At 46.0% G+C, this 26,056-nt stretch overlaps 5 non-coding genes across 5 annotated transcripts; 2 read left to right on the plus strand and 3 right to left on the minus strand.

Annotated features, from left to right (window-relative positions):
* Positions 1 to 7,718: 7,718 nt before the first annotated feature.
* On the minus strand, positions 7,719 to 7,791 carry TRNAF-GAA (transfer RNA phenylalanine (anticodon GAA)). The gene has a single exon. It is a non-coding gene; the product is annotated as a tRNA-Phe (tRNA).
* A 2,592-nt stretch (positions 7,792 to 10,383) lies between these two features.
* Positions 10,384 to 10,470, minus strand: TRNAS-GGA (transfer RNA serine (anticodon GGA)). Its single transcript has one exon. It is a non-coding gene; the product is annotated as a tRNA-Ser (tRNA).
* A 7,821-nt stretch (positions 10,471 to 18,291) lies between these two features.
* On the plus strand, positions 18,292 to 18,365 carry TRNAM-CAU (transfer RNA methionine (anticodon CAU)). Its single transcript has one exon. It is a non-coding gene; the product is annotated as a tRNA-Met (tRNA).
* Positions 18,366 to 23,381: 5,016 nt separating this feature from the next.
* TRNAS-UGA (transfer RNA serine (anticodon UGA)) lies at positions 23,382 to 23,470 on the minus strand. The gene has a single exon. It is a non-coding gene; the product is annotated as a tRNA-Ser (tRNA).
* Positions 23,471 to 24,218: 748 nt separating this feature from the next.
* Positions 24,219 to 24,289, plus strand: TRNAG-GCC (transfer RNA glycine (anticodon GCC)). Its single transcript has one exon. It is a non-coding gene; the product is annotated as a tRNA-Gly (tRNA).
* Positions 24,290 to 26,056: the final 1,767 nt, after the last annotated feature.

Raw genomic sequence — 26,056 nt, forward strand, 5'->3', positions numbered from 1 at the left:
CGATCCGTGGCATATCGGGAGTATGGAGGGGAATGTTCCTTCCTCCCTATACTCCCTGTTCGCCCCACGAATCCTACCGAATGAATGAGATTCCCGAATAGGTTACGGAAATTACAATGTATCAATTGTGTCGAATTCAAATTTTGATCTGTTTCCATACCTCGCAAGCAGCAGCCAATTCGGGACTCCACTTACTAGCTTCGCGGATAATCTCGTTACCTTCACGAGCAAGATCACGTCCCTCATTACGAGCTTGTACACAAGCCTCCAATGCAACTCGATTAGCTACGGCGCCTGGTGCGTTTCCCCAGGGGTGTCCCAAGGTTCCTCCGCCGAACTGTGAGACAGAATCATCTCCGAAGATTTCAGTTTAGAGCGGGCATATGCCAGACATGGATACCTCCCGAGGCTACGGGAAATACACCTGGCATGGATACCCAATCCTGAGTGAAATATATACCACGGCTTCGGTCTTTCTCGATATAATCGTCGCGTAGCAAATCGACGAAACCCAGTGTGACTTCTCGTTCTCCCTCCAGTTTACCCACTACGGTCCGGCGTGGATATGATCCCCGCCGGACATACGCAATGCTTTGGCTAGGACACGAAAATGGATACCGTGATTTCTCTGTCAATCGATAACAGCATGCATCGCGCGGTGGATATGAAGCAGTAGCCCATTATCTCGACAATAAAAGGCCAAGCTAGTATTTGCAGTGAAGCCTCCCGTCAAATAATCATGCATGACGATGGGTGCTCCCGATTCTCTAGCAAAGACTGCTCTTTTCATCATTTCCTCACACGTACCCGCAGTGGCATTTAGATAATGTCCTTTTATTTCGCCCGTTTCGGGCCTGAGCCTTGAAAAGAGCTTCTGCCACAAACAGGAACCGGTCCCTCCAACGCATGAATGGTTGAGAATTTACGTTCTCATCATCCTTCGTAAAATCAAGTCCGCCACGGAGACATTCGTAAACAGCCCTGCCATAGTTTTAGCAGATAAGCCCAAATTTGGCTTGATTGTACATCCCAGCAAGGGACGACCATATTTGTTCAGTTTATCCCTTTCGACTTGGATACCGTGAGGCGGCCCAATGAAAGTCTTGGAATAAGCAGGAGGAATTCTCAGATCCTCCAAACGTAGAGCTCGTGGGGCTTTAAATCCAAATACGTTACCTACAATGGAAGTGAACATATTGGTGACGGAACCCTCTTCAAATAGATCCAAAGGATAAGCTACATATGCGATATATTGATTCTCTTCCCCAGCAACGGGTTCGATGTCGTAGCATCGACCCTTGTAACGATCGAGACTAGTCAGTCCATCCGTCCACACAGTGGTCCACGTACCTGTGGAAGATTCTGCAGCTACTGCAGCTCCAGCTTCCTCAGGCGGTACCCCGGGTTGCGGAGTCATCCGGAAGGCTGCCAAGATGTCAGTATCTTTGGTCTCATAATCGGGAGTATAGTAAGTTAGTCGATAATCTTTAACACCAGCTTTGAACCCAATTACCTGTTTTAGTCTCTGTTTGTGGTGACATGAGTCCCTCCTTACAATTCAATTAGTAAATACTGCAAGGATGAGATCTGCTCGACATAGATGGAAGAATTCAACGTGAAGCGTGGAATAGGTCCTGATAGATTCGACTCGAGACGTTTGTCGAAACTCTACCTCAAGCATGGGACATTAGTATTTTATAATACGTCCCACATGTAATGCAACTGACTCTGGTTGTTTCGCACGGAAATTGCTTGAAGAATTAGATCGTAATACATCTCGATACATTGACTCGGGAATCTTTTCGTGGTTAGACTGGTCAGTAGAAGCAAAAAAGGGATTGAATTCGATATCTGGTTCGCTTTGCGAATAGACGGGGGAAAAAAGGGGATTCGACGAATGAGATGTAGCAATCACATCTAACTAGATGGACCAACTCGTGGGTATCGCGCTCTTTTGCCTCCGACCCATATGTGGAGAGGAGGAAATCAAATCCTACAGTACCTGTCACCCATCTGGATGGATCGGAATCGACTTCCGAGGAAGCAAATGATATGTTTGAAAAAGGGGAGAAGGGTGTGGAACTAGTAACTCCCCACCATCAACCAATTAGCAATGAAATGCCAGATGGTTCTGCCAATTCGACAATCAAATGAAGATAATACACCAAAACAGTTACGAAAACCCAGTTCTTCTGCTTTTGGAATTTCTAAATCAGTGGAGAGAAATGTGGGATATATTACCCAGATCATTGGACCAGTATCGGATGTGTCTTTCCCTCCAGGTAAAATGCCCAATATCTACAACTCTTCGATGGTTAAGGGGAAAAACCGCGGGTCAAGAGATTAATGTTACTCGTGAGTGCAACAATTACCGGGTAATAATGAAGTCAGAGCCGTAGCTATGAGTGCTACAGATGGTCTGATGAGAGGTATGGGCGTCGTCGATACAGGAGCTCCTCTCAGTGTTCCTGTTGGTGAAATTACTCCTGGTTGAATCTCTAATGTCCCTGGTGAACCCGTCGATGACTTGGGTCCCGTAGATATTGGTACGACGTCCCCCATTCATAGATCCGCTCCGGCATTTACGCAGTTGGATACTAAATTATCTATATTTGAGACGGGGATTAAAGTCGCGGATCTTTTGGCTCCCTATCGTCGAGGAGGAAAGATTGGATCATTTGGAGGAGCTGGAGTGGGAAAAACGGTTCCTATCACGGAATCAATTAACAACATCGCCAAGGCTCACGGAGGTGTATCTGTATTTGGTGGGGTGGGGGAAACGCACCCGTGAGGGTAATGATCTTTACATGGAAACGAAGGAATCGAAAGTTATTAATGAACAAGATATATCAGAATCGAAGGTGGCTCCAGTTCATGGTCAGATGAATGAACCACCAGGAGCTCGTATGAGAGTTGGTTCAACTGCTCTGACAATGGCCTGAATATTTCCGAGATGTGAACAAGCAAGATGTCCTTTTATCTATCGACAACATATTTCGTTTTGTCCAAGCAGGATCAGAAGTTTCTGCCTTTATTGGGTAGAATGCCTTCGCCGTGGGTCATCAACCAACTCTTAGTACAGAAACGGGATCCCCACAAGAGAGAATTACTTCTACCAAGGAAGGATCGATAACTTCTATTCAAGCTGTTTATGTACCTGCAGATGATTCGACTGACCCAGCTCCTGCTACAACATTTGCACACCCAGATGCTACCACTGTGCTTTCGAGAGGACTAGCAGCTAAAGGTATTTATCCGGCTGTAGATCCCTTGGATTCGACTTCAACCATGTTACAACCCTGGATTGTGGGTGAAGAGCATTAACGAAACCGCACAAGGGGTTAAACAGACTTTACAGCGTTATAAGGAATTGCAAGATATTATAGCTATTCCCGGACTGGATGAATCGTCAGAAGAGGACCGTCTAACGGTAGCTCGGGCTCGGAAGATAGAACGTTTCTTATCACAACCCTTCCTCGTAGCAGAAGTATTTACTGGTTCGCCAGGGAAATATGTTAGTTTAACAGAAACCACTAAGGGATTTCAAATGATTCTTCCTGGAGAATTGGATAATCTCCCCTGAACAAGCTTTTCATCTGGTTGGCAACATCGATGAAGCCACCACGAAGGCTGCAACCTTACAAGTGGAGGGTCAATGAAAGGGATGGTACTGAATCTTCGTGTAATGGCTCCTAATCGAACTGTTTGGAAATTCTGAGGTTCGAGAAATCGTCCCATCTACGAGTAGTGGCCAGATTGGTGTATTGCCCAATCACGCTCCACCTTCTTACAGCTTTGGATATGGGAGTCCGAAGGTACGTCACGATGGACAGTGGTCCGCAATGGCGTTGATGGGTGGTTTCGCCATGGTAGACAGTAATCAGGTAACAACATCAGTCAACGAAGCAGAACGAGCTACCGAAATTGATCCTGAGGAGGCTCGGGAAGCTCTTCAGACAGCTCAAGCTGACGCAGCTCAAGCCGAAGGCAGAAGGAAAGCTATTGAAGCTAATCTAGCATTTAAAGAGCTAAGGCGAGATTAGAGGCTTCAAATACTACTCACTCATTCCCACTTTTAGTTGCGCCTGTGAGAAACGACGGGAAAAGCATGATGGGACACACAATGATTTGGTTAGTCCCGTAATACTTCGTATCCATCCCAAATATTTGTAGAACTTATTAGGTATCATTTCAAGTATTGTGGTACCTAATGAGTTTACCTACTATTGGATTCGAACCAATGACTCTCGCCGTATGAAAGCGACACTCCAACCACTGAGTTAAGTAGGCTTCTATTGCTTGTAGTACTCTATTATACCGACCCTGGGAGAGAATTTCAAACAATTAGAACATCAATAAATATTTGATTTTAACGGCAAAAGATGAGTCTCGCCTCCTTCTCGGTTGGTTACCAGCTTGACAGGGATCATCCGATGCATTATACTAATGTAGCCACAGGGCTATAGCTCAACGGTAGAGCACCTCGTTTACACGTGCGCCGATGCTTCTCGGGAAGGGTTCGTCGCTATTCAACCGATCTACGCGGAATATACCGCGTAAGTTACTTATGTCTTACCCTATTGGGAGATGTGGAAGAACAGTAGCATGACGAAGAATCGATCGGAAAAAGGATCGATTTCGGTGGGTTGATATGGTCAGTAGATGATACGTCTAATGCTAAGGGTGGTGGGGGCAATGCGAGGACCTCAACAAGATCTCTTCTTCGTCCTACGAACCTTGAGGTGTATGAGGGTATCGTATCTCCTTCCTAGGCGATCGAGACACTTAGAATTAAGTGGATTTGTGTCTACGGGACTGCAAACCTGTGTCAACACTAAGAATCTTCTCGAGAGACTTCGGGATTGCTTCGGAGGGAACGAGTTCTTCGAGCACACGGAACCATTTCTTTGTTATTTATAATGAAGCAAAGGATGGTGCATCAACAATGGCTTCTTCCTCCCATCCGGTGGAAGACTAGTTGATGAGGGAGCCCAATGCACGAAAGAAGCATGTTGGGTTCGTGAAGCAGTTCAAGAATTTATATATTCCGATCTGCATTACCGAGAATGTTTACGGTTCGAATCCGTATAGCCCTAATCTTTAATGATAAGCCGGTCTCGCCCATCGCAGCGGAACTAATTGAGAATTACCCAGATTCAACGCGACTCGCAATGAACTATATAGATCGTAGGGTCACTACTTCCGTTTCGATCAGGGGATAGGATGAAGATCAGGAAGGAGAAGGAATTATTCATTAATAAGTTCCTCAATGATGGTCAATCGGAGAAAATTCAGATAAGAATCTAAATTGACGGATTGCTTTCCATAATAGATAATCCGTATAAATCAATCTTATGCATCGATTCGGTAGGGAGGTACATACCATACCCCAATACCCTACTTAGTAGAATATAGTCCCCATCCGGTTCTTCCGGCAATTTGACTCATCTCACGGATTCCAGCCAAGAGCTCATTTCCGGATGGGGAGTCCCGTTTCTAATAATCTTCTCGCAAGTCCATTTGGTATCCAGCATCTTCCGAGGACTGGATCGGAGGGACGATTGGCTCATCACTGGGGGGGTGTACATCCCGATTCCATTCTGGGATGAGATGTCCGTGAGCCACGTCTGGCATCTCATCCCCGATCGAACGATCGAGGAGTCAGCAACCCCCCCCCCCTTCACTTATCATAAAGATGTTACACCCACACGGTGGGGTGAGAAGATAAATACCGAAGCAGGAGGAGTATGTAAATGTTTTTGCTTCCTAAACACGATTCCTTCCGGATCCTCCCTACTAGTATCCATCCTTATTCCCTATACAGCCTTTTCGGTTTCCAGATCCGTCGCACCCATCCGCGAGGGGCCTGAAAAACTAACAGCTATGAATCAGGTATGGAACCAAAGGGAGGGGCTTGGATCCAATTCCAGATCCGTTATTATATGTTTGCCCCGGTATTCGTTATTCCCGACGTCGAGACGGTCTCTCCCTATCCCCGGGCTATGAGTTTCAGGGAATTGGGTCTATTTGCTTTTACTGAAGTGTCTATCCCCATATCCATATTAATTGTCGGTTCGATTTATGCATGGTGAAAAGGGAGCATTGGAATGGTCCTAATTTCTAACTATTCGGGTAAGAGGAACGGAGTCGACTCCCGTGGGGGAATCCACTAATTAACTCCGTGTAGTCCTTCTCCCCGATCAAGACACATCAAACTCGATTATTTTGACTAACTTGAATGATCTCTCCAATTGGTCTCGACTTCCAGTTTGTGGCCACTCCTTTACGGTACTAGCTGCTGCTCCATTGAATTCGCCTCATTAATTGGTTCACGCTTCGACTTCGACCGGTACGGTCTAGTACCAAGATCCAGCCCCAGACAAGCTGATCCCATAATAACGGCGGGTACTATCACCATGAAGATGGCTCCGTCTCTAGTGAGACTCTATGAACAAATGCCCGAACCAAAGTATGTAATTGCTATGGGGGCATGTACCATTACGGGAGGCATGTTTAGTACGGATTCTTACAGCACCGTTCTCGGAGTGGATAAATTGATTCCTGTGGACATTTATTTGCCGGGTCGTCCGCCCAAGCCCGAAGCTATTATTGATGCTGTGACAAAACCCCGCAAAAGAATTGCTCAGGAAAACTATAGGGATCGAACTTCTTGTCGAACCCGGAAGAGATATTTTAGTCTGAATCACCGACTTTTTTTCGTACCCAATACCTATACCGGTGAATACAATCAACGAATCGCAAATCAGTCTTCGAAATCCCTATCAAATATCCTCTCGAAGGGATTGAGTGGATTCGAAAGTATGCATGAAGAATCCGTATCAGAGGCGGGCGGGTGAAGATATTCCACAGAGATATAGAACGTTAGCTAATATGAGTATTATCAATAACAACGGCGATTCCAACATCGAGATGCGGGGTCGATTACCCGCTTGGTCGACTAGACATAGTTTAGCCCACAGACCTTTAGGTTCTGATTACCGGGGTGTCGAGATCCCACAGGTCAAAGCAGGGGATTGGCCTTCTATAGCTGTTGCTTCATATGCGTGCGGTTTCAATTATCCCCGTTCCCAATGTGCCTATGATGCAGCACCAGGAGGATCCCTAGCTAGTGTGTATCATCTGACGGAGGTGCGAGACGATGCAGATCAACCTGAAGAAGTATGTACAAAAGTCTTCGTTCCGAGAAAAGACCCCAGGATTCCATCCGTTTGTTGGGTTTGGAAAAGTTCCAATTTCCAGGAACGGGAATCCTATGATATGTTAGGAATCACTTATGAGAGTCATCCGCACCTACAACGTATCTTAATGCCTGGGAGCCGGCTGGGATGGCCTTTACGTAAGGATTATGTCGTACCCGACTTTTATGAGCTACAGGATGCTTATCGAATTGGGACGGAGGCAAAATTGAAAGCCATCCTCCCACTAGCCAATTCTGTATCATTCTATTTAATCTTGTGCGGCAGGTGAGGCTGGTCTACCTTATTTGAGACACTTGTTTCTCGTACGATCAATCGCATCCACGTATCTGCATCGAAATCCGCACCTACATATGCACGTTCAAGCGTATGTAGGTGTGGGTATAGATACATACCCCGACCAGTAGACCAATAAGCAATCCATATTTTTTTTTTGGATTCTCCTATTTCCAAGTGCGGTTTTCGCCCGCAGCCATCAGATCAAATTATTTCCCATCGGTATGCCAGGAACCAGACTTGAACTGGTGACACGAGGATTTTCAGTCCTCTGCTCTACCTACTGAGCTATCCCGGCCAGTGATTCCGCGATAATCCCAAACAAATATCCCAGCGTGGATTGATTCTTTCCCTTACCTATCCGTCCAATCGAAGTAACTATCCTCACGAATCCATTTTTTTTTTTATACCTTGCAGGCGAACCATTCAGACAATCCATTGGATTTGCCGAATGGTTCAGTCGCAAACCACTCAAAAATATTCTCGAGCTGGGGACGAGACATCAATCCGATTCGATTGAGCTATGAATCGGGAGCATGGATCCCCTCTCGTTTAGGTGGAGGAAATCAATACGTATTCGGGAGATGTATCTCGATACCCTTCGTCCGCTTGATGGGTCGAAGAATCCCATCCACCAGAATAGACGGGGAGGGATTTCTCTGTTTCATGGGGTAGATGCTTCCCACAACTCCTACGCAATTTGGATAATATGTTTCATCCCGTTCTACTGGGGATGTAGGGACTCGAACCCTCACGGTCCTACAAAGACCAACGGATTTTCTTTCTACCACAATTTGCATTGCTGTTTCCATCAACGGCGTAGAGTTGGACTCCATCTCTATCCGCGAAGGTCTGTTACTAATGGTTATTCATCGAACCATATTCATCCGAATACGGAGTATACATACACAAAGAGGAAATCAGGAGAAGATGGGATTCGGGGATAATCGAGTAGATCCCACCAATACCCGAGATTCTCGAGATTTTGATACAATCCTCGGTGCGGATGTTGAGTATGCACTGGGAGAGGATCCTCGCCGCTTATAGGATCATTCTAGATTGAATCATCCATGGAAAGAGAACATCTATCCGCTTAATGAATAATAGAAATTAATAGATCGTTCGTCGGAATAGCTTCCGTCGAGTCTCTGCACCTATCTCATCATCCGAATCCTGCTTCTGAAATGAGATTTGGCTCAGGATCGCCTACTAAATAATCCTAGGTTTCCCTGAATTTGAAAGCTATCACTCGGTGTGTTTCCATACCTAGGCTCAATCCAATCGAGTCCGCAGCGTCTACCATTCCGCCATACCCCCCCCCCCCTTGAGTCCCAAACCGAAGCAATGGATCTGCAATTGCATCAAATCCTTTTGCATGCCATCCGAGTTTGCATGTTCCATGCCATTTGTTCCAGAGATATTTCACGAGTCTCTTGATTCCGGTCAAGCGGAAATTATATACCCCGTCCCGATTCCCGAATTCTCAACCTCTTCCCTTTTCTGTTTCTATTCCCAATTTCCTCCAGAAAGGGACTCCACCGATCCCAGAGAATATATATCTGCGAGACCATACCCTGCTTCTCCGTATTCGCGTACCCATAAGAATTATACACGGGTGGGGTAATTAAATCAATACGATACGGTAGGAGATGGAATTATCGACTCATCTAACCCATCTCTGTGGTTGAATAACCCTTGCGGCTGACTGCGCCGTGGGCGCAACCACCATTGTCGCTTTAGGAGGGTTCTATTCCATCCCATGGGGTTCAAAAGAACCAGGAAAGCTTGGTTTGGATTCGGAAGTACCACATTCACAAGGCAGAGGTTATCGGTTCGATTCCGGCAGAATATTGCCCAGTATCAGTCGATGCACCAATACCGTGTCTCCCTTCGGCTTTGTCCCCCGCGTCGAAGCCTCCATTTCCAATAGAGTCGATGGGAATTCGAGTATTTGTTCGTCTACATTCATATGTTATGATTATTACAAATACCAAATGTTCAACAAAATTGGGTGACACTTATAAATAGTACCAGTACTTCGATTACGGAGAGGTCCATTCCGGGTCTTACCATGCTTACAAAGAAGGAGTTTTTATGTCTCGTTATCGAGGACCCCGTCTGAAAATAATACGTCGTCTCAAGGATCTACCCGGGCTTACAAATAAAACATCAAATCCGAGAGAAGCACGAATTGCTATTGATTAATCTGCTTCGAGAAAGGTATCTCAATTTTGCGTGCGTCTGGAAGCCAAACAGAGATTACGTTTCAATTATGGATCAACGGAACGACAATTGCCTAGATACGTTCGTATTGCTAGAAGAGCCAAGGGTTCAACAGGTCAAGTACCATTACAGCTACTCGAAATGCGTCCAGATAATATTGTTTCTCGTCCAGGTATGGCTCCTACTATTCCTGCAGCTAGGCAATTAGTTAATCATAGACACATTCTAGTGAACGATCGTATAGTCGATATACCGAGTTACCGTCGCAAACCAAAAGATACTATTATTGTGAGAAATCGACCGGGTTCTCGCAATGGACCAAATAGAGAGATGGAATTTTCTCGGGGAGACAAAATACCTGATCATTCAACTTTTTCCTCGTCGGGAGACAGTAGACCCACAGGATTAGTGAATGGAATCGCAAATCGGGAGTCCACTGGGTTGGATATAAATGAATTGCTCGTCGTTGAGTATTACTCCCGCAAAGCCTAACCCCAAGTAATTATCTAATAGTCTGGGATTCCTCATTCTGAAATTCGGATACCCCCCCCCCCGGGGGGGGGGATTCTTGGAATTATTATTTGAAATCGGGAGTACTAACTGGAAGCATTCAAAGGATTAGCAATTCTTTGGGGTGCCGGAACAGAGTCAATGACGGAATGCAAAGGGGAAAGGGGGGGATTCGAACCCCCGGTAAACAAGAGTCTACATAGCATTTCCAATGCTACACCTTAAACCACTCAGTCACCTTTCCTGCAACTTTGTACTATTTACACATCTTACCAATCTAAGAAACCGGATAGCAACTCAATCCTCGATGATAGACGGGAAAAAGTGATTCCTGGAAGTGAGTGCAAGCCTCATCAGTTATTAAGAAATGAGATTAATTCCCGGAATTGAGGTAGGGGAGGTGACCCCATCCCTGGGATAGATTTTTAGTTGTTCCGAGTCGATTTCATAATGAGAGATTTTCAATTAGGTGATGCAGATCCCATCAAAAGCAATCACTCCATTAGTAATTATTCATGGATGCTGCGAGACTATATACCCCCATTCACACACGACTCTCATTCGGTGCGGAATTAGTTACTCCACCCTCCCAGTCGATTGAGGGGGAGGGACATAGATACCAGACGGATGCACCTCTTCCCCTTGTATTGCAAAAGAGATCTGTTCTTCCGGCATCCTGATTAACTCAATAATAAGTGGAACGAAGAGGAATTCCAATTACGCCTAGATCCCAGAGAAATGACAATTCTATTGATAGAACTCCCACGATTCTGGCGGATATCTTGTTACAAATCATACCGACTACTGATAGGGAGAAGAGAGCTTTTACTTATTATAGAGATGGTGCGATTTGGGGAGGGAAAATCGATTAACCTTAATTCCTAATTAATTGGGGGATTCAAATTCCGATAGACCCGCGTTTGGTGAAGGTATGTTTCGAACGGGAAACAAGTCCTTCTGTCGTGTATCCTCGATTGATGCAGCCTCAAATGCTCCAGTTTCGATCTCCGGCGAATCGTAGTAGTAAGCAAAAGGTGAAACCTACGGACCGACCTATTTGTAGGACTCCGTGGGTAGGCATAGGGGAGAGGCACTACGTGGAGGAATCGACAACGCAAAAGCTTCGTTACGGTTGGGTTCAGCCGCGCGTCGTGTTTCTATGACGAATACCAATAATGATTGGGACAACGAACATCCATCCCGTTCGTATTTTGGATACCCCTAGAATCATCGGAGATTGTCGAAGTAGCTGATCCCCATGAAACTCGAAGCGTTGGGAACAGAGAAATTGTCATTAGTCTCTTGGTGTCGACGTGTCGGAGTGGCACAACCATGTTAACAAGAGATTTTTGGCAGAAGGGATGGCTAGTCCAGTAGTTTCACAGACACTAGCCCCCGTTCATCCATAGGTTTAGAGTAGGAATTGCTAGACTATTCCAAATACTAGTCTCTCTCCATGCATCATGCAGGAGGAGCCGTATGAGGTGAGAATCTCAAGTACGGTTTTGAAGCGGAGCTCATTCACGCTGAGTGAGCGACCCTGACGAATGTCGGCCCAATCCGAAGGAGAATATGCAGAAGCTTCATAAAATTACTACAAAGCTATGCGTTTGGAGATTGATCCTCATGATCGGAGTTACATACCCCATAATATAGGTTTGATTCATACTAGCAATGGAGAACATGCAAAGGCTTTGGAATACTATTTTCAAGCATTGGAACGGAATCCTTTTCCACCACAGGCTCTTAATAATATGGCTGTGATCCGTCATTACGTGCGATTACCCATACTATAGGATCCCTTGATTCGAAACCACTCGATGTAGGAGGCTTTCCACAAGCATACTCCCATAAGGAGTTCTCCTGAGCTGTGGAATTTGGTGTCCCCCGTAGTAACTCAGGTCCGGGGGAAGAACGGAAGCCTGTGAATCCCATGGATAATCGGGTGAATTGAGGGAGAAAGCACCGCAAAGATTCGTCATCGAAAATCTGGGTCGATACGATGAGATTTGCTCACTCGGGGGGTTCTACAATCGATTCCTGTAATAGAATCGATTTGGAAAGGAATATCGAGCTATGGTGTAGTATCAAATCCCAAAGGAAACATTTCAGCGGATCTATTTTTAGAAGTAGGGGAATTAGTTCCGGGGGAGATTATTACCCTCCTCCACGAATTAGGAGTATGGAAAAGATTCTATCTCGCATCGATAGGATTGGAAACCATTCCCAGTAACTACTCTTGATTCTTCTCTAGACTAACGGGGGAGGGGGCCAAGTAAATCTCTCTCTTCTCTTGGATCAGATAGAGAATAAGCTACTGAGTAGTCATTCGAGCCGCATGAGGTAGGAAACTCTCAAGTCCGGTTCTGAGGGAGGATATCTCGAAGGGATCTATCCATCCCGACCGGGGGGAGCAGGCCATTCAACAGGGAGACCCGGAGGCTTCGGAATCTTGGTTTGATCAAGCCGCTGAGTGTCGGAAACAAGCAATAGCACTTCCTCCAAGCAATTATATCGAAGCACAAAATTGGTTGAGGATTACGAAACGTTCCAGGTGATGAGAGAGGGGGGTGACGCCGGGGTAGCAGTGATATGGGGACCAGACAATTGAAAGAAATTCCTTTACATTTTCTACCCCCCCCCCCCCCCTGGGATACCAGGAAGGAGAAGACTTCTCCTCCTACCGATTGCCATCTGGTAATATGTAACCCCCCCCCTACTGAAACGTATAAGAATCTCTCTATACAAGGTCCATAAAGCACTAATAAGTTGTGTAATAATAAGATTAAATGCCTGCCTCGGATAACTCTTCTATTACAGCTGTTCCAGTTCCAAACTCAGGGAGAAGAATACCTTACATACGAATTCCATCTCTTAGAAGTTTCGTATCCCCCGCTGGTAGGTCGTTGCTATCCCCTGTCCGAAGAGAGGAGAATCTCGATGACTATTCGTTCACCGGAACCAGAAGTCAAGATTATGGTGGAAAAGGATCCCGTGAGAACTTCTTTCGAAAAATGGGCTCAACCTGGACATTTCTCGAGAACTTTAGCTAAGGGTCCCAGTAGTACCACTTGGATTTGGAATCTACATGCTGATGCTCATGATTCTGATAGTCACACAAATGATTCAGAAGATATATCCCGTAAAACATTCAGCGCCCATTTTGGTCAATTAGCTATTATTCTTATCTGGCTGAGTGGTATGTATTTTCACGGGGCTCGCTTCTCTAATTACGAGGCGTGGCTAAGTGATCCCACTCATGTTAAGCCTAGCGCCCAGGTAGTTTGGCCAATAGTTGGTCAAGAGATACTTAATGGAGATGTAGGTGGGGGATTCCAGGGAATACAGATAACGTCCGGATTTTTTCAAATATGGCGGTCTTCTGGAATAACTAGTGAGTTACAACTCTATTGCACCGCTATCGGTGCCTTAATCTTTGCAGGATTGATGTTCTTCGCTGGTTGGTTCCACTATCACAAGGCTGCTCCAAAATTGGCTTGGTTCCAGGACGTGGAATCCATGTTGAACCACCACCTAGCAGGCCTCTTGGGATTGGGTTCCTTGGCGTGGGCGGGACACCAGGTACACGTCTCGCTACCCATTAGAGAGATTACCCCCCCCCCCCCCCCCCCCCCCCCCCCCGGAATACCCCCCCCCCCCCCGAGCGTCGCGTGTCCTTTTGGCTCAGATGTATCCCAGTTTCGCAAAGGGATTAACTCCATTCTTTACCCTCGACTGGTTACAATACTCAGATTTCTTAACCTTCCGTGGGGGATTGAATCCAGCCACAGGGGGATTGTGGTTGACCGATACTGCGCATCACCATCTAGCTATTGCAGTTCTTTTCCTGATAGCTGGTCACATGTATCGAACCAATTGGGGTATCGGGCATAGTACGAAAGAGATTCTGGAAGCTCATAAAGGTCCCTTCACGGGTGAGGGTCACAAGGGTCTTTACGAGATCCTAACTACTTCATGGCATGCTCAATTAGCTATTAATCTTGCTATGTTGGGTTCCCTAACAATTGTAGTGGCCCATCATATGTATGCTATGCCTCCCTATCCATACCTAGCTACTGATTATGCTACGCAGCCATCCCTGTTTACGCATCACATGTGGATTGGTGGTTTCCTAGTGGTAGGCGCGGCGGCACACGCAGCTATTTTTATGGTGAGAGATTATGATCCGACTACTCAATACAACAACCTATTGGATCGTGTCATTCGGCATCGTGATGCAATAATTTCACATCTTAACCGGGTATGCATTTTTCTAGGTTTCCATAGTTTCGGATTGTATATTCATAACGATACTACGAGTGCGTTGGGACGTCCCCAAGATACGTTTTCAGATACTGCTATTTAATTACAACCCATATTTGCTCAGTGGGTCCAAAACATTCATGCTTCTGCTCCTGACTTAACGGCACCTAATGCAACAGCAGGTACCAGTTTGACCTGGGGGGGTGGAGACTTAGTAGCAGTAGGTGGTAAAGTTGCTTTGTCACCAATCCCATTAGGTACTGCCGATTTTTTGGTGCATCACATCCATGCCTTTACGATTCATGTTACTGTATTAATATCACCAAAAGGTGTCCCGTTTGCGAGGAGCTCCCGCCTAATACCCGACAAAGCGAATCTTGGTTTTCGTTTCCCTCGTGATGGCCCCGGTAGAGGAGGTACCTGCCAGGTATCTGCTTGGGATCATGTCTTCTCAGGTTTGTTCTGGATGTATAATTCCATCTCAGTAGTTATATTTCATTTCAGTTGGAAGATGCAATCTGACGTACGGGGTAGTATAAGTGACCAGGGAGTAGTGAGCCATATCACTGGAGGAAACTTCGCGCAGAGTTCAACAACCATTAATGGATGGCTCCGTGATTTCCTATGGGCACAGGCTTCCCAAGTCATTCAATCGTATGGTTCTTCATTATCCGCATATGGTCTTTTATTCTCGGGTGCTCATTTTGTTTGGGCTTTTAGTCTGACGTTCCTGTTCAGTGGCCGTGGATATCGGCAAGAACTCATCGAATCTACTGTTCGGGCCCATAATAAATTGAAAGTTGCTCCTGCTATCCAGCCCAGGGCTCTGAGTATTGTACAGGGACGTGCCGTAGGGGTGGCTCATTACCTTCTGGGTGGAATCGCCACAACATGGGCATTCTTCCTAGCGAGAATCATTGCAGTAGGATAATGGCTAGGAGGATTCGAAAAGCATTACGGCATCAAGATTTCCAAAGTTCAGCCAGGGTCTATCCCAAGACCCAACTACTCGTCGTATCTGGTTCGGTATAGCCACTGCGCATGACTTCGAGAGTCATGACAATATTACCGAGGAACGTCTCTACCAGAAAATATTTGCTTCCCATTCTGGTCAATTAGCTATAATTCTTCTCTGGACTTCTGGGAATCTATTCCATGTAGCTTGGCAGGGTAACTTCGAGGCATGGGTGCAAAACCCATTACAGGTAAGACCAATCGCTCATGCCATTCGGGATCCTCATTTTGGTCAACCAGCCGTCGAGGCTTATACCCGAGGGGGAGCTCCGGGTCCGGTTAATATTGCTTATCCTGGTGTTTATCAGTGGCGGTACACTATCGGTTTACGCGACAATCAAGATCTATATACCGGAGCTATCTCCTTACTAGCTGTTTCCGCCTTGTTCCTGGTAGCGGGTTGGTTGCATCTACAACCCAAATGGAAACCGGGTATTTCTTGGTTCAAAAATGCTGAATCTCGTCTCAATCATCACTTATCAGGACTCTTCGGAATAAGCTCTCTAGCTTGGACAGGCCACCTGATTCACGTCGCTATTCCTGAATCTAGAGGCGAACATGTGAGATGGGGTAATTTACTAACTGCACTACCACACCCCCAAGGTTTGGGACCATTCTTTTCGGGTCAATGGAGTGTTTATGCACAAAGTCCCGACTCCGCTAATCACTCGTTCAATAGTGCTCAGGGAGCAGGAACTGCCATTTCAACCTTTCCGGGGGGATTTCATCCACAAACTCAGAGTTTGTGGTTAACTGATATCGCTCATCATCATCTGGCAATTGCGGTTGTGTTTATCATTGCCGGCCACATGTACAGGACTAACTACGGCATCGGACATAGTATAAAAGAGATTCTGGAAGCTCATATTCCTCCAGGAGGCAGGTTGGGACGTGGACATAGGGGACTCTACGACACAATCAATAACTCCCTACATTTCCAATTAGGACTCGCTTTAGCTGCTTTAGGAGTCATTACTTCCCTAGTGGCACAACATATGTATTCCTTACCCGCTTATGCTTTTATAGCACAGGATTATACGACCCAGGCCGCGCTATACACCCATCACCAGTACATCGCTGGTTTTATTATGACAGGGGCGTTCGCCCACGGAGCCATATTCTTTATACGGGATTATGATCCGGAACAAAATAAGGATAACGTGTTGGCAAGGATGTTGGAGCATAAAGAAGCAATAATAGCCCATTTGAGTCGGGCTAGTTTATTCCTAGGGTTCCATACTTTGGGTCTCTATGTCCATAACGACGTCACGTTAGCCTTTGGAACCCCAGAGAAGCAAATTCTTATTGAACCTGTATTTGCTCAACGGATACAATCCGCTCACGGTAAATCTTTGTATGGTTTCGACGTACTTCTCTCCTCGACAGACAGTCCAGCATTCAATGCTGGTCAGAGCTTGTGGCTACCCGGTTGGTTAGACGCCATTAATAATAATAGCAACTCATTATTCCTAACCATTGGACCCGGGGATTTCTTAGTTCATCATGCTATTGCTCCAGGTCCACATACAACTACACCGATTCTAGTGAAGGGTGCATTAGATGCGCGCGGCTCCAAGCTGATGCCGGATAAGAAAGAATTTGGTTATAGTTTTCCTTGCGACGGTCCAGGTAGAGGTGGTACCTGTGACATCTCGGCCTGGGATGCATTTTATCTGGCAGTTTTCCGGATGTCGAATACAATTGGATGGGTCACCTTTTACTGGCACCGGAAGCATATTACCCTGTGGCAGGGAAATGTAGCTCAATTCAATGAATCCTCTACTTACTTGATGGGATGGTTGAGGGATTATCTACGGCTGAATTCTTCACAACTCATTAACGGTTACAATCCTTTCGGTATGAACAGTTTATCCGTCTGGGCATGGATGTTTTCGTTTGGACATCTCGTTCGGGCTACTGGATTCACGTTTCCCATCTCCTGGCGCGGTTATTGGCAAGAACTTATTGAAACTCTGGCTCGGGCTCATGAACGCACACCTTTGGCCAATCTGATTCGCTGGAAAGACAAACCAGTCGCTCTTTCTATCGTTCAAGCACGATTAGTGGGACTAGCCCACTTCTCCGTAGGTTATATATTTACCTATGCAGCTTTCTCAATAGCATCCACATCGGGTAAATTTGGGTAGCTCTGTGTTTCGCCTCAATAAAAGCTAAAAGCATGTATCGCATTGGGCTTACCTTTGGCATTCGAGCCAGTGGTAAGCCCAACTTATCCACGATTAAAATCTGTCTCTGATGGATAGATAGCACGGATGGGTGGCAAATCATAGCACTTCAATTGGACTCTATCCCAAATTCCATCCATTCTATAATAACATTCCAATATCGCCGACTAGGAAATTACGGCAAAGAGGAGTCTCATTGAGAAAGAGAAGAAGAAACAAAAACTGGTGAGGAAATATTATCTCATACGTCAATCCCTGAAACAGAGAATGAGGGGGGGTTTATCAATACAAGAAAAATTAGAGGTTTCTGAGGCGTTCCAATCTCCACCACGTAACAGTGCACCCACCCGTCTTCGTAACCGATGCTCCCTAACCGGACGCCCCAGATCCAATTATCGAGACTTTGGTTCATCCAGACACGTACCACGCGAAATGGCACACGCTTGTTTGCTGCCTGGAGTAATAAAATCGAGTTGGTAGATAAATATTGGTTTTCCCACACGAATTGTTGGAGAATCGATCTCCATAAATTCACAAGATTCCCTCGTGTTCAATGTAATTATTTGAAGACTGTATAATAATTACAGCGAGGGAATCAACCACGCGGGGTAGAGCAGCTTGGTAGCTCGCAAGGCTCATAACCTTGAGGTCACGGGTTCGAATCCCGTCTCCGCAAACGAAAATTAACTTGGTGATAGGGTGATAAAGCAATAGGTGATAGGGGGATAAAGCAATAGTCCACCCTGTTCCCGTATTTTTATTCCAACTATTTGACCACGTACCGGCGGGTATTCATCCACAACATAAACCGGATAATCCCAAATTTTCCCCCCTCATTCTCCTTTTTCTCCTTCCCAGGTGAATCTCCCGATTCTCTATCGGGATCCATTCAATCGGGTAAGTAGGGGGTGGAAAGGAGGACTCAACCATTTCCGCTAGTTCCAGAGACCTTACCCCACCTAGTTTTAGTATCAGCAGTTTTTAATCCCCCCCCCCTGGTAAGATTGAGAGAATAGTGACAGGATAATGATTTGAGAAACGGGAAACAGAATAGTTCTGTTTCCGACATACTGTGTTTCATACACCTCATCAATGTCATCATCGGTAAGCCCTTTTAACTCAGTGGTAGAGTACCGCCATGGTAAGGCGTAAGTCATCGGTTCAAATCCGATAAAGGGCTCGTGAGATTTCACTCGACTTGTCTCTTTCTCTCGGCACAGACACTCGTAATCCTTCCTTACATTGTAGAGTACCACATATGTTTCTACCAATTCAGAAAATTAGTGATCACGTCGAAATGATCCTTCGCCCGAATAGGCGACGAATATGACGAGGCCCCCCCCCCCCCCCAGATGCCTATCGAATCAGATTATCCTGATTATCCACTTTCACTGCTCGGGGGACTCCCGGTAAGATTCGCAACAAATATCCACATATATCTATCTATATAGCGGGATCCATATGTGGGTGGGGAAATCAACGAAGAATCAGCGAATCGCTACGTAATAAAGCTGTTCGGAATGTTCCCCCCCGTCTTGAATCTCAGAATTATTGCTACCCGTAATATAAGAAATTTAGGTAGATGTAATTCATGATGTGGAAGATCATTCAGTTACCCCTGATACAGGAATCCAATGAGAATTCTGACTATCGATACATCTCTCCGCAGGGGGAGATATTCCAATGAATTCTCGTATGAAAAGATTTCAGCTAACTCCCAGCTACGGGTTTCTCTCGTATCATTCCGATCCATCTCCCGCTTCTTAACCAGGAGGTAAGACGGACTATATGGTTCTCATTTAATCTATCGAGACGGGAGTTTGTTTCTCTCGTCCGACATCAAGGAAAAGTGGCCTCCCCCCACCCCCCCCCACCCACCCGCCATTAATCACCCGAATGATTCGGGAGCGAAAAGCTTCCGAATGGTATTGAGTATTGGTAGAATAAATATCAGGAAGTGTCTCTTCCATCGTGAAATAGACGAGTAAAGTGAAGATACGGATCATAAATATCTGTATGTACGCGTGTCCTACTCAATTCACCAAATAGATAGATTGCTGAAAATTGGTGCTTCTCCCACTCCTTCCTGTACTTCTCCAGTGGGCAGGACATGCGGGAGGAAACACCAGCACCACATAAAGAGATCCAATAGATGCCGTTGATTGTTCAATTGGAAGGAATCTAGCTGGGATAAAGTTCCGGATCAGGATTCATCGACGTAGCGAACGGGTTGATGGAGTCTCGGAAGAAGAGAAAGGGTTACCCACTTTCTGAAGAATCACGAAATCAATTTCGTTGTATCGGTACTCTATCCATATCCATCCGCTTGGGGGAACGAGACGGAGTAGAAAAGTACCCTCGACGGGACCTAGGAATATTGTTACCATGCCAGAGAGATTCCGACAAATTCTTATTCAGAAGGGGCAGTGATATGGTAGTTTCATTTCCTACACCACGACCCTATCATGTCATGAAATAGAAGGGCACCCAAAATGGTTGGAAGAGTTGAATAGGAGAATAACTATGACCATCGCCATTGGAAAATCCTCCAAGGAATCGAAAGATTTGTTTGATAGTATGGACGATTGGCTACGAAGGGATCGTTTCGTATTTGTAGGTTGGTCCGGTCTATTACTTTTCCCCACCGCTTATTTCTCCCTAGGCGGTTGGTTCACCGGCACAACCTTCGTCACCTCGTGGTATACTCATGGATTAGCTAGTTCCTACTTGGAAGGTTGCAATTTTCTGACTGCCGCAGTTTCCACCCCTGCAAATAGTCTCGCTCATTCCTTGCTTCTACTGTGGGGTCCGGAAGCACAGGGAGACTTCACCCGTTGGTGCCAATTAGGGGGTCTATGGACCTTTGTTGCTCTTCACGGTTCCTTCGCTTTGATAGGTTTCATGTTACGTCAATTCGAACTTGCTAGGTCCGTACAATTACGTCCCCATAATGCAATAGCGTTCTCTGCTCCCATTGCTGTTTCTGTTTCTGTATTCCTAATCTACCCGTTAGGGCAATCCGGTTGGTTTTTTGCACCCAGCTTCGGTGTAGCAGCTATCTCTCGATTCATTCTCTTTTTCCAGGGTTTTCACAACTGGACGTTGAACCCGTTTCATATGATGGGAGTCGCCGGAGTCCTTGGTGCTGCTCTTTCGTGTGCCATTCATGGCGCCACGGTGGAAAACACCTTATTTGAAGACGGTGATGGCGCAAATACATTCCGTGCTTTTAACCCAACTCAATCCGAAGAGACCTATTCAATGGTTACCGCTAATCGTTTCTGGTCCCAAATATTCGGTGTCGCTTTCTCCAACAAACGTTGGTTGCATTTCTTTATGTTATTCGTGCCAGTAACTGGATTATGGATGAGTGCTATCGGAGTAGTTGGTCTCGCTTTGAATTCGCGTGCTTATGACTTCGTTTCCCAAGAAATTCGTGCGGCGGAAGATCCTGAGTTTGAAACTTTCTACACAAAGAACATTCTGTCGAATGAGGGTATTCGTGCCTGGATGGCAGCTCAGGATCAGCCTCATGAAAACCTTGTATTCCCCGAGGAGGTCTTACCCCGTGGAAACGCTCTTTAACGAAACTCTGTCTCTGGGTGGTCGCGATCAGGAAACCACAGGTTTCGCTTGGTGGGCCGGTAACGCTCGACTGATCAATCTGTCTGGTAAATTACTCGGTGCCCATGTAGCTCATGCTGGCTTGATCGTGTTTCGGGCTGGAGCCATGAATTTGTTTGAAGTGGCTCACTTCGTTCCGGAGAAGCCTATGTATGAACAGGGGTTAATTCTACTTCCCCACCTAGCTACCCTAGGTTGGGGAGTGGGTCCCGGTGGGGAAGTCGTCGATACCTTTCCCTATTTTGTTTCTGGAGTCCTTCATTTGATATCTTCCGCGGTTCTAGGGTTCGGGGGTATTTATCACGCTCTCATTGGCCCCGAGACTTCAGAAGAGTCCTTCCCATTTTTCGGCTATATATGGAAGGACAAAAATAAGATGACTACTATATTGGGTATTCATCTAATCTTGTTAGGAGCCGGCGCCTTCCTCCTAGTATTCAAAGCGTTATATTTCGGAGGCTTGTATGACACATGGGCCCCGGGAGGTGGGGATGTACGGAAGATTACGAATCTCACTTTAAGCCCGAGTGTCATATTTGGTTACTTACTCAAATCCCCCTTTGGTGGAGAGGGTTGGATTGTAAGTGTCGATAACCTAGAAGATATTATTGGGGGACATGTCTGGCTGGGATCCATCTGTATCTCCGGGGGGATCTGGCACATATTGACCAAACCATTTGCTTGGGCCCGTCGCGCTTTTGTGTGGTCCGGAGAGGCTTACCCGTCCTATAGCTTAGGAGCACTTGCTATTTTTGGTTTTACTGCTTGTTGTTTCGTTCGGTTCAATAACACGGCATATCCTAGTGAATTCTATGGTCCTACCGGTCCAGAGGCTTCTCAAGCTCAAGCTTTTACTTTTCTTGTCAGGGACCAGCGTCTCGGCGCCAACATAGGTTCCGCTCAAGGACCTACTGGTTTGGGTAAATACCTGATGCGTTCCCCCACGGGAGAAATCATATTTGGAGGCGAAACAATGCGTTTCTGGGACCTTCGTGCTCCTTGGTTGGAGCCACTGAGAGGCCCCAACGGTTTGGATTTGAGTAAGTTGAAAAGAGATATACAACCCTGGCAGGAGCGACGCTCCGCGGAGTATATGACTCATGCACCTCTGGGTTCCTTAAATTCCGTAGGTGGAGTAGCTACTGAGATAAATGCCGTGAACTATGTATCTCCCCGAAGTTGGTTGGCTACTTCCCATTTCGTTCTAGGATTTTTCTTTTTTGTGGGTCATTTATGGCATGCGGGAAGAGCCCGTGCGGCGGCAGCCGGGTTTGAGAAGGGAATTGACCGTGATACCGAACCCGTTCTTTCCATGACACCATTAAATTAGGACAAATTGCTGAGATATTAATGGAAAGTTATTACTTGGTAGTATTAGTACCTACCATACCAGACAAATTTCCATTTTCTACTGGTGGTTCTTTGCGGAACCGGGACACAGCTCATACATAAACTAACCCCCCAGTGGGGTTAGTTCGATACGTCGGTATATACCCAGCAGTAACCTTTACCTCGCGGATGAGGGAAGGGCGAGGTGTAACTCACTGTTCATTTCTATAGGGTTCCGGGAAACCACAAGTTTCGGTAGCATTTGCACTTATGTCTACAAATCACCCCCCTGGAGGGGGTGATTTGGCGATGACGACTCATCTCCGTAAGCTAATTTGAAGCTAATTTGAATCCTCACCAGTTGTATCTGGTGGAACGTACCCATCCCGCAAATGGGTGGGTAATTGACCTTTGATCATCCCGATAAGTCAATCGATAGAACTGGTATTTTAAATACCTCTAGTTAACATCAGATCTCTCATATTTGTTTGTTTCCTATCCCTCGAACCCTGATAGGGAAAGTATTGACACGGGACCTGGGCCTGGAGATGCGGCGCATGAACCGGGGCGGAGGAGGAATACCCCCAGACTGCTTCAGAAGATTCCTCTCATCTATCATTATTAAGAATAGGCTCCCCTCGGGGACATTGGCATTTTTTGGGAAATACTAGGTGGTTCTTTTAGACCACCGATAGACCACTAATACCCCCTCCCGTCGGGTCCGGTACTGAATCAATTGAGGAGAGAGAGGGATTCGAACCCTCGATAGCGTTTCAGCACTATGCCAGTTTTCAAGACTGGAGCCATAAACCACTCGACCACCTCTCCTAGAAAGCTCTTCTCCAATTCTTCGGAGATCTTGTCGATCTTGATACACATGTATTGTATCGAGATTCACCCCTATTACGAAAGATATGAGATGATGGTTTCGTATGATTTACTATGAAATCAATATAGGGATCATTCCAAATAATCAAATTCTTACTCCTACTTGATGGATTATCAAGAGATTCGAAAGAGACATTGGATTCCGGGGTACTGAACTAGAAGGATTCTTGTTCCGTCCAAAATCCTCGGTCTCGGTATGGTGTAAGTCCCACCGGATGGGGATCAGATGGTACAAATCCTCTACTTCTGATACGTCGAGAGTCCTAACTACGACTATTGCTTTCCAATTGGCTTTATTCACATTAATCGCCATTTCATTCCTACTAGTAATTGGTGTACCTGTCGTGCTTGCTTCCCCCAATGGTTGGTCAAGCAACAAAAATGTCGTCTTTTCAGGGGCTTCCTTATGGATCGGATTAGTTTTCCTAGTGGGTATACTTAATTCCTTCATATCCCAGAGATTCAATGTATCGGTAATTCTGGCCCCCTCCTCACGATTCATAATGGCGAGTGGGGAGAGAGAATCAATAATAATTACGGTCTACGGAATCGACACTTCCTCCTCGGGGGGGGGGGGGCTCTCCGTCCACGAGGGAAAATCCCGAGACGAGGTGGATGGATTAGGTGTGTTGACTAGAGGAGTTACCACATATATAGTTATTCAATATAGAACGGGGTGGCATATCACGCGGATATAGTTGAATGGTAAAATATCTCCTTGCCAAGGAGAGGACGCGGGTTCGATTCCCGCTATCCGCCGACCCGACTTTCTTGCCCCGCTTCCACCCCCGGCAGTAGCCCCCGGGATAGTTCAGACCGGTGGAGAGAATATTTTTGAGCTTCAGGAGTGAGATATTCCCAATTGAGGAAGTCATAACCGAGTGATTTGAGGCGTAGATTTCCAATCTGGGTTTTCCCTCGAGGGGAAACAGAACATTGAATGAACCAAAAGCAATGGAGAAGCCTATATACTTACTGATGCTGCTGGTAATTACCAATTATTATTGGGATACATAAGTTCATCGGTGAAAGAAATAATCGTCCATGGAAATATGGATTGGGTGAAGCTTTTCAACTGCCTCACTTCACTTCGGAGAATTGCAAGGTTTAAGTCTCAGCGTTACCTCTATGCCGTGTTCGACTTCCTACACATCTAGGAAGCAGTCGACCTAGAGGTTGTGGGAGATGCCACATGCGGTTCCGCATATAGGTATGCATCGAGCGGGATTTTGCGATAAGGATTCGGAGAGGTATTCCAATTCCCCATCCATTGGATGTTGTATTCGGGGGGGATTCGGGAGAATCAGATTGACGATTTATAGATAATCTCTTATTATCTGAAGAGTGATTGGGCCCCCATCGTCTAGAGGCCTAGGACACCTCTCTTTCAAGGAGGCGACGGGGATTCGAATTCCCCTGGGGGTACTTATACTCATCTCGCAGAAGCACTACGGACGTTATGGCTTCTCTTGCCCTCGTACCTTCTCAGGGTGGCGGGAGGGGCCCAGATTGAAAACATCAATAAACTCCTTTCATTTACACTTCCGAGACCGATTCTGTTTTCAAGTACTTCCAAGCCCGGTCTAAATCTATGGGTCGATGCCCGAGTGGCTAATGGGGACGGACTGTAAATCCGCTGGCAACGCCTACGCTGGTTCGAATCCAGCTCGACCCAGAAACCGCGGAGTTACTTCATTATAATTTGTATATCTCGACTGAGTTATTTGAAATGACTCAATAAAATGTAGCGGGATTGACGGGTCTCGAACCCGCAACTTCCGCCTTGACAGGGCGGTGCTCTAACCGATTGAACTACAATCCCAGCAATTAATTAAAGTCTATGTACTGGGTGCTTAGGAGTCAATGCTCTATCTCCCCATCCACGGTGAATCCGACAAACCATTTTTACTCGAATCCCGTTTCGGATATACAGATGCAGGAGATATTAACCCCGAAAGCCCCAATTGTCTTGATTCTTCGAGGAGACGAGACATCCGCCTCGCGCCAGTTCCACATGCCCGCGCTTACTATGGATATTCACTACGAGTATTCAAATGAGCTTATTTGCGGGGCTAATCTCTAGCCACGTCAACCCATAGGCGAGAGAGGGAAGGGGAGGAGGGGAAATTATTCCAGTCATTGATTTTTCCATCCATAGATTCCCACCCACAGTGCTTCTAGATTCGTTTGCTGCCACAGAAAGATGCGGTGACTAACCCCTCTTCTCTGTCTCAGTAAGAATATAAAAAAGGGGGGGGCAAGTTCTTGCCGAAGAAGCGTAAACAATCGACTACTCTTAAAATTTTCTTTCGTGATATACTATGTAATTGATATCAGAGATTTGACCAGACCGAGTTAATTTTTTTCTATCCCGATTATCAGATCCACTCTAGTAGAGTTGGATGACTCACAATATCACGATAAAGTTCAGGAGTCTCTCCTAATGGGGTCACTCAAGTTACTCCTCAAATCAATTTGAACCACTAATATGGAAGTAAATATCCTCGCATTCATAGCTACTGCACT

Source organism: Dipteris shenzhenensis, unplaced genomic scaffold, assembly GCF_047967505.1.
Source record: "Dipteris shenzhenensis isolate YYH24624 ecotype China unplaced genomic scaffold, Dip_SZ_1.0 scaf0241, whole genome shotgun sequence".
Taxonomy (NCBI): Eukaryota; Viridiplantae; Streptophyta; class Polypodiopsida; order Gleicheniales; family Dipteridaceae; genus Dipteris; species Dipteris shenzhenensis.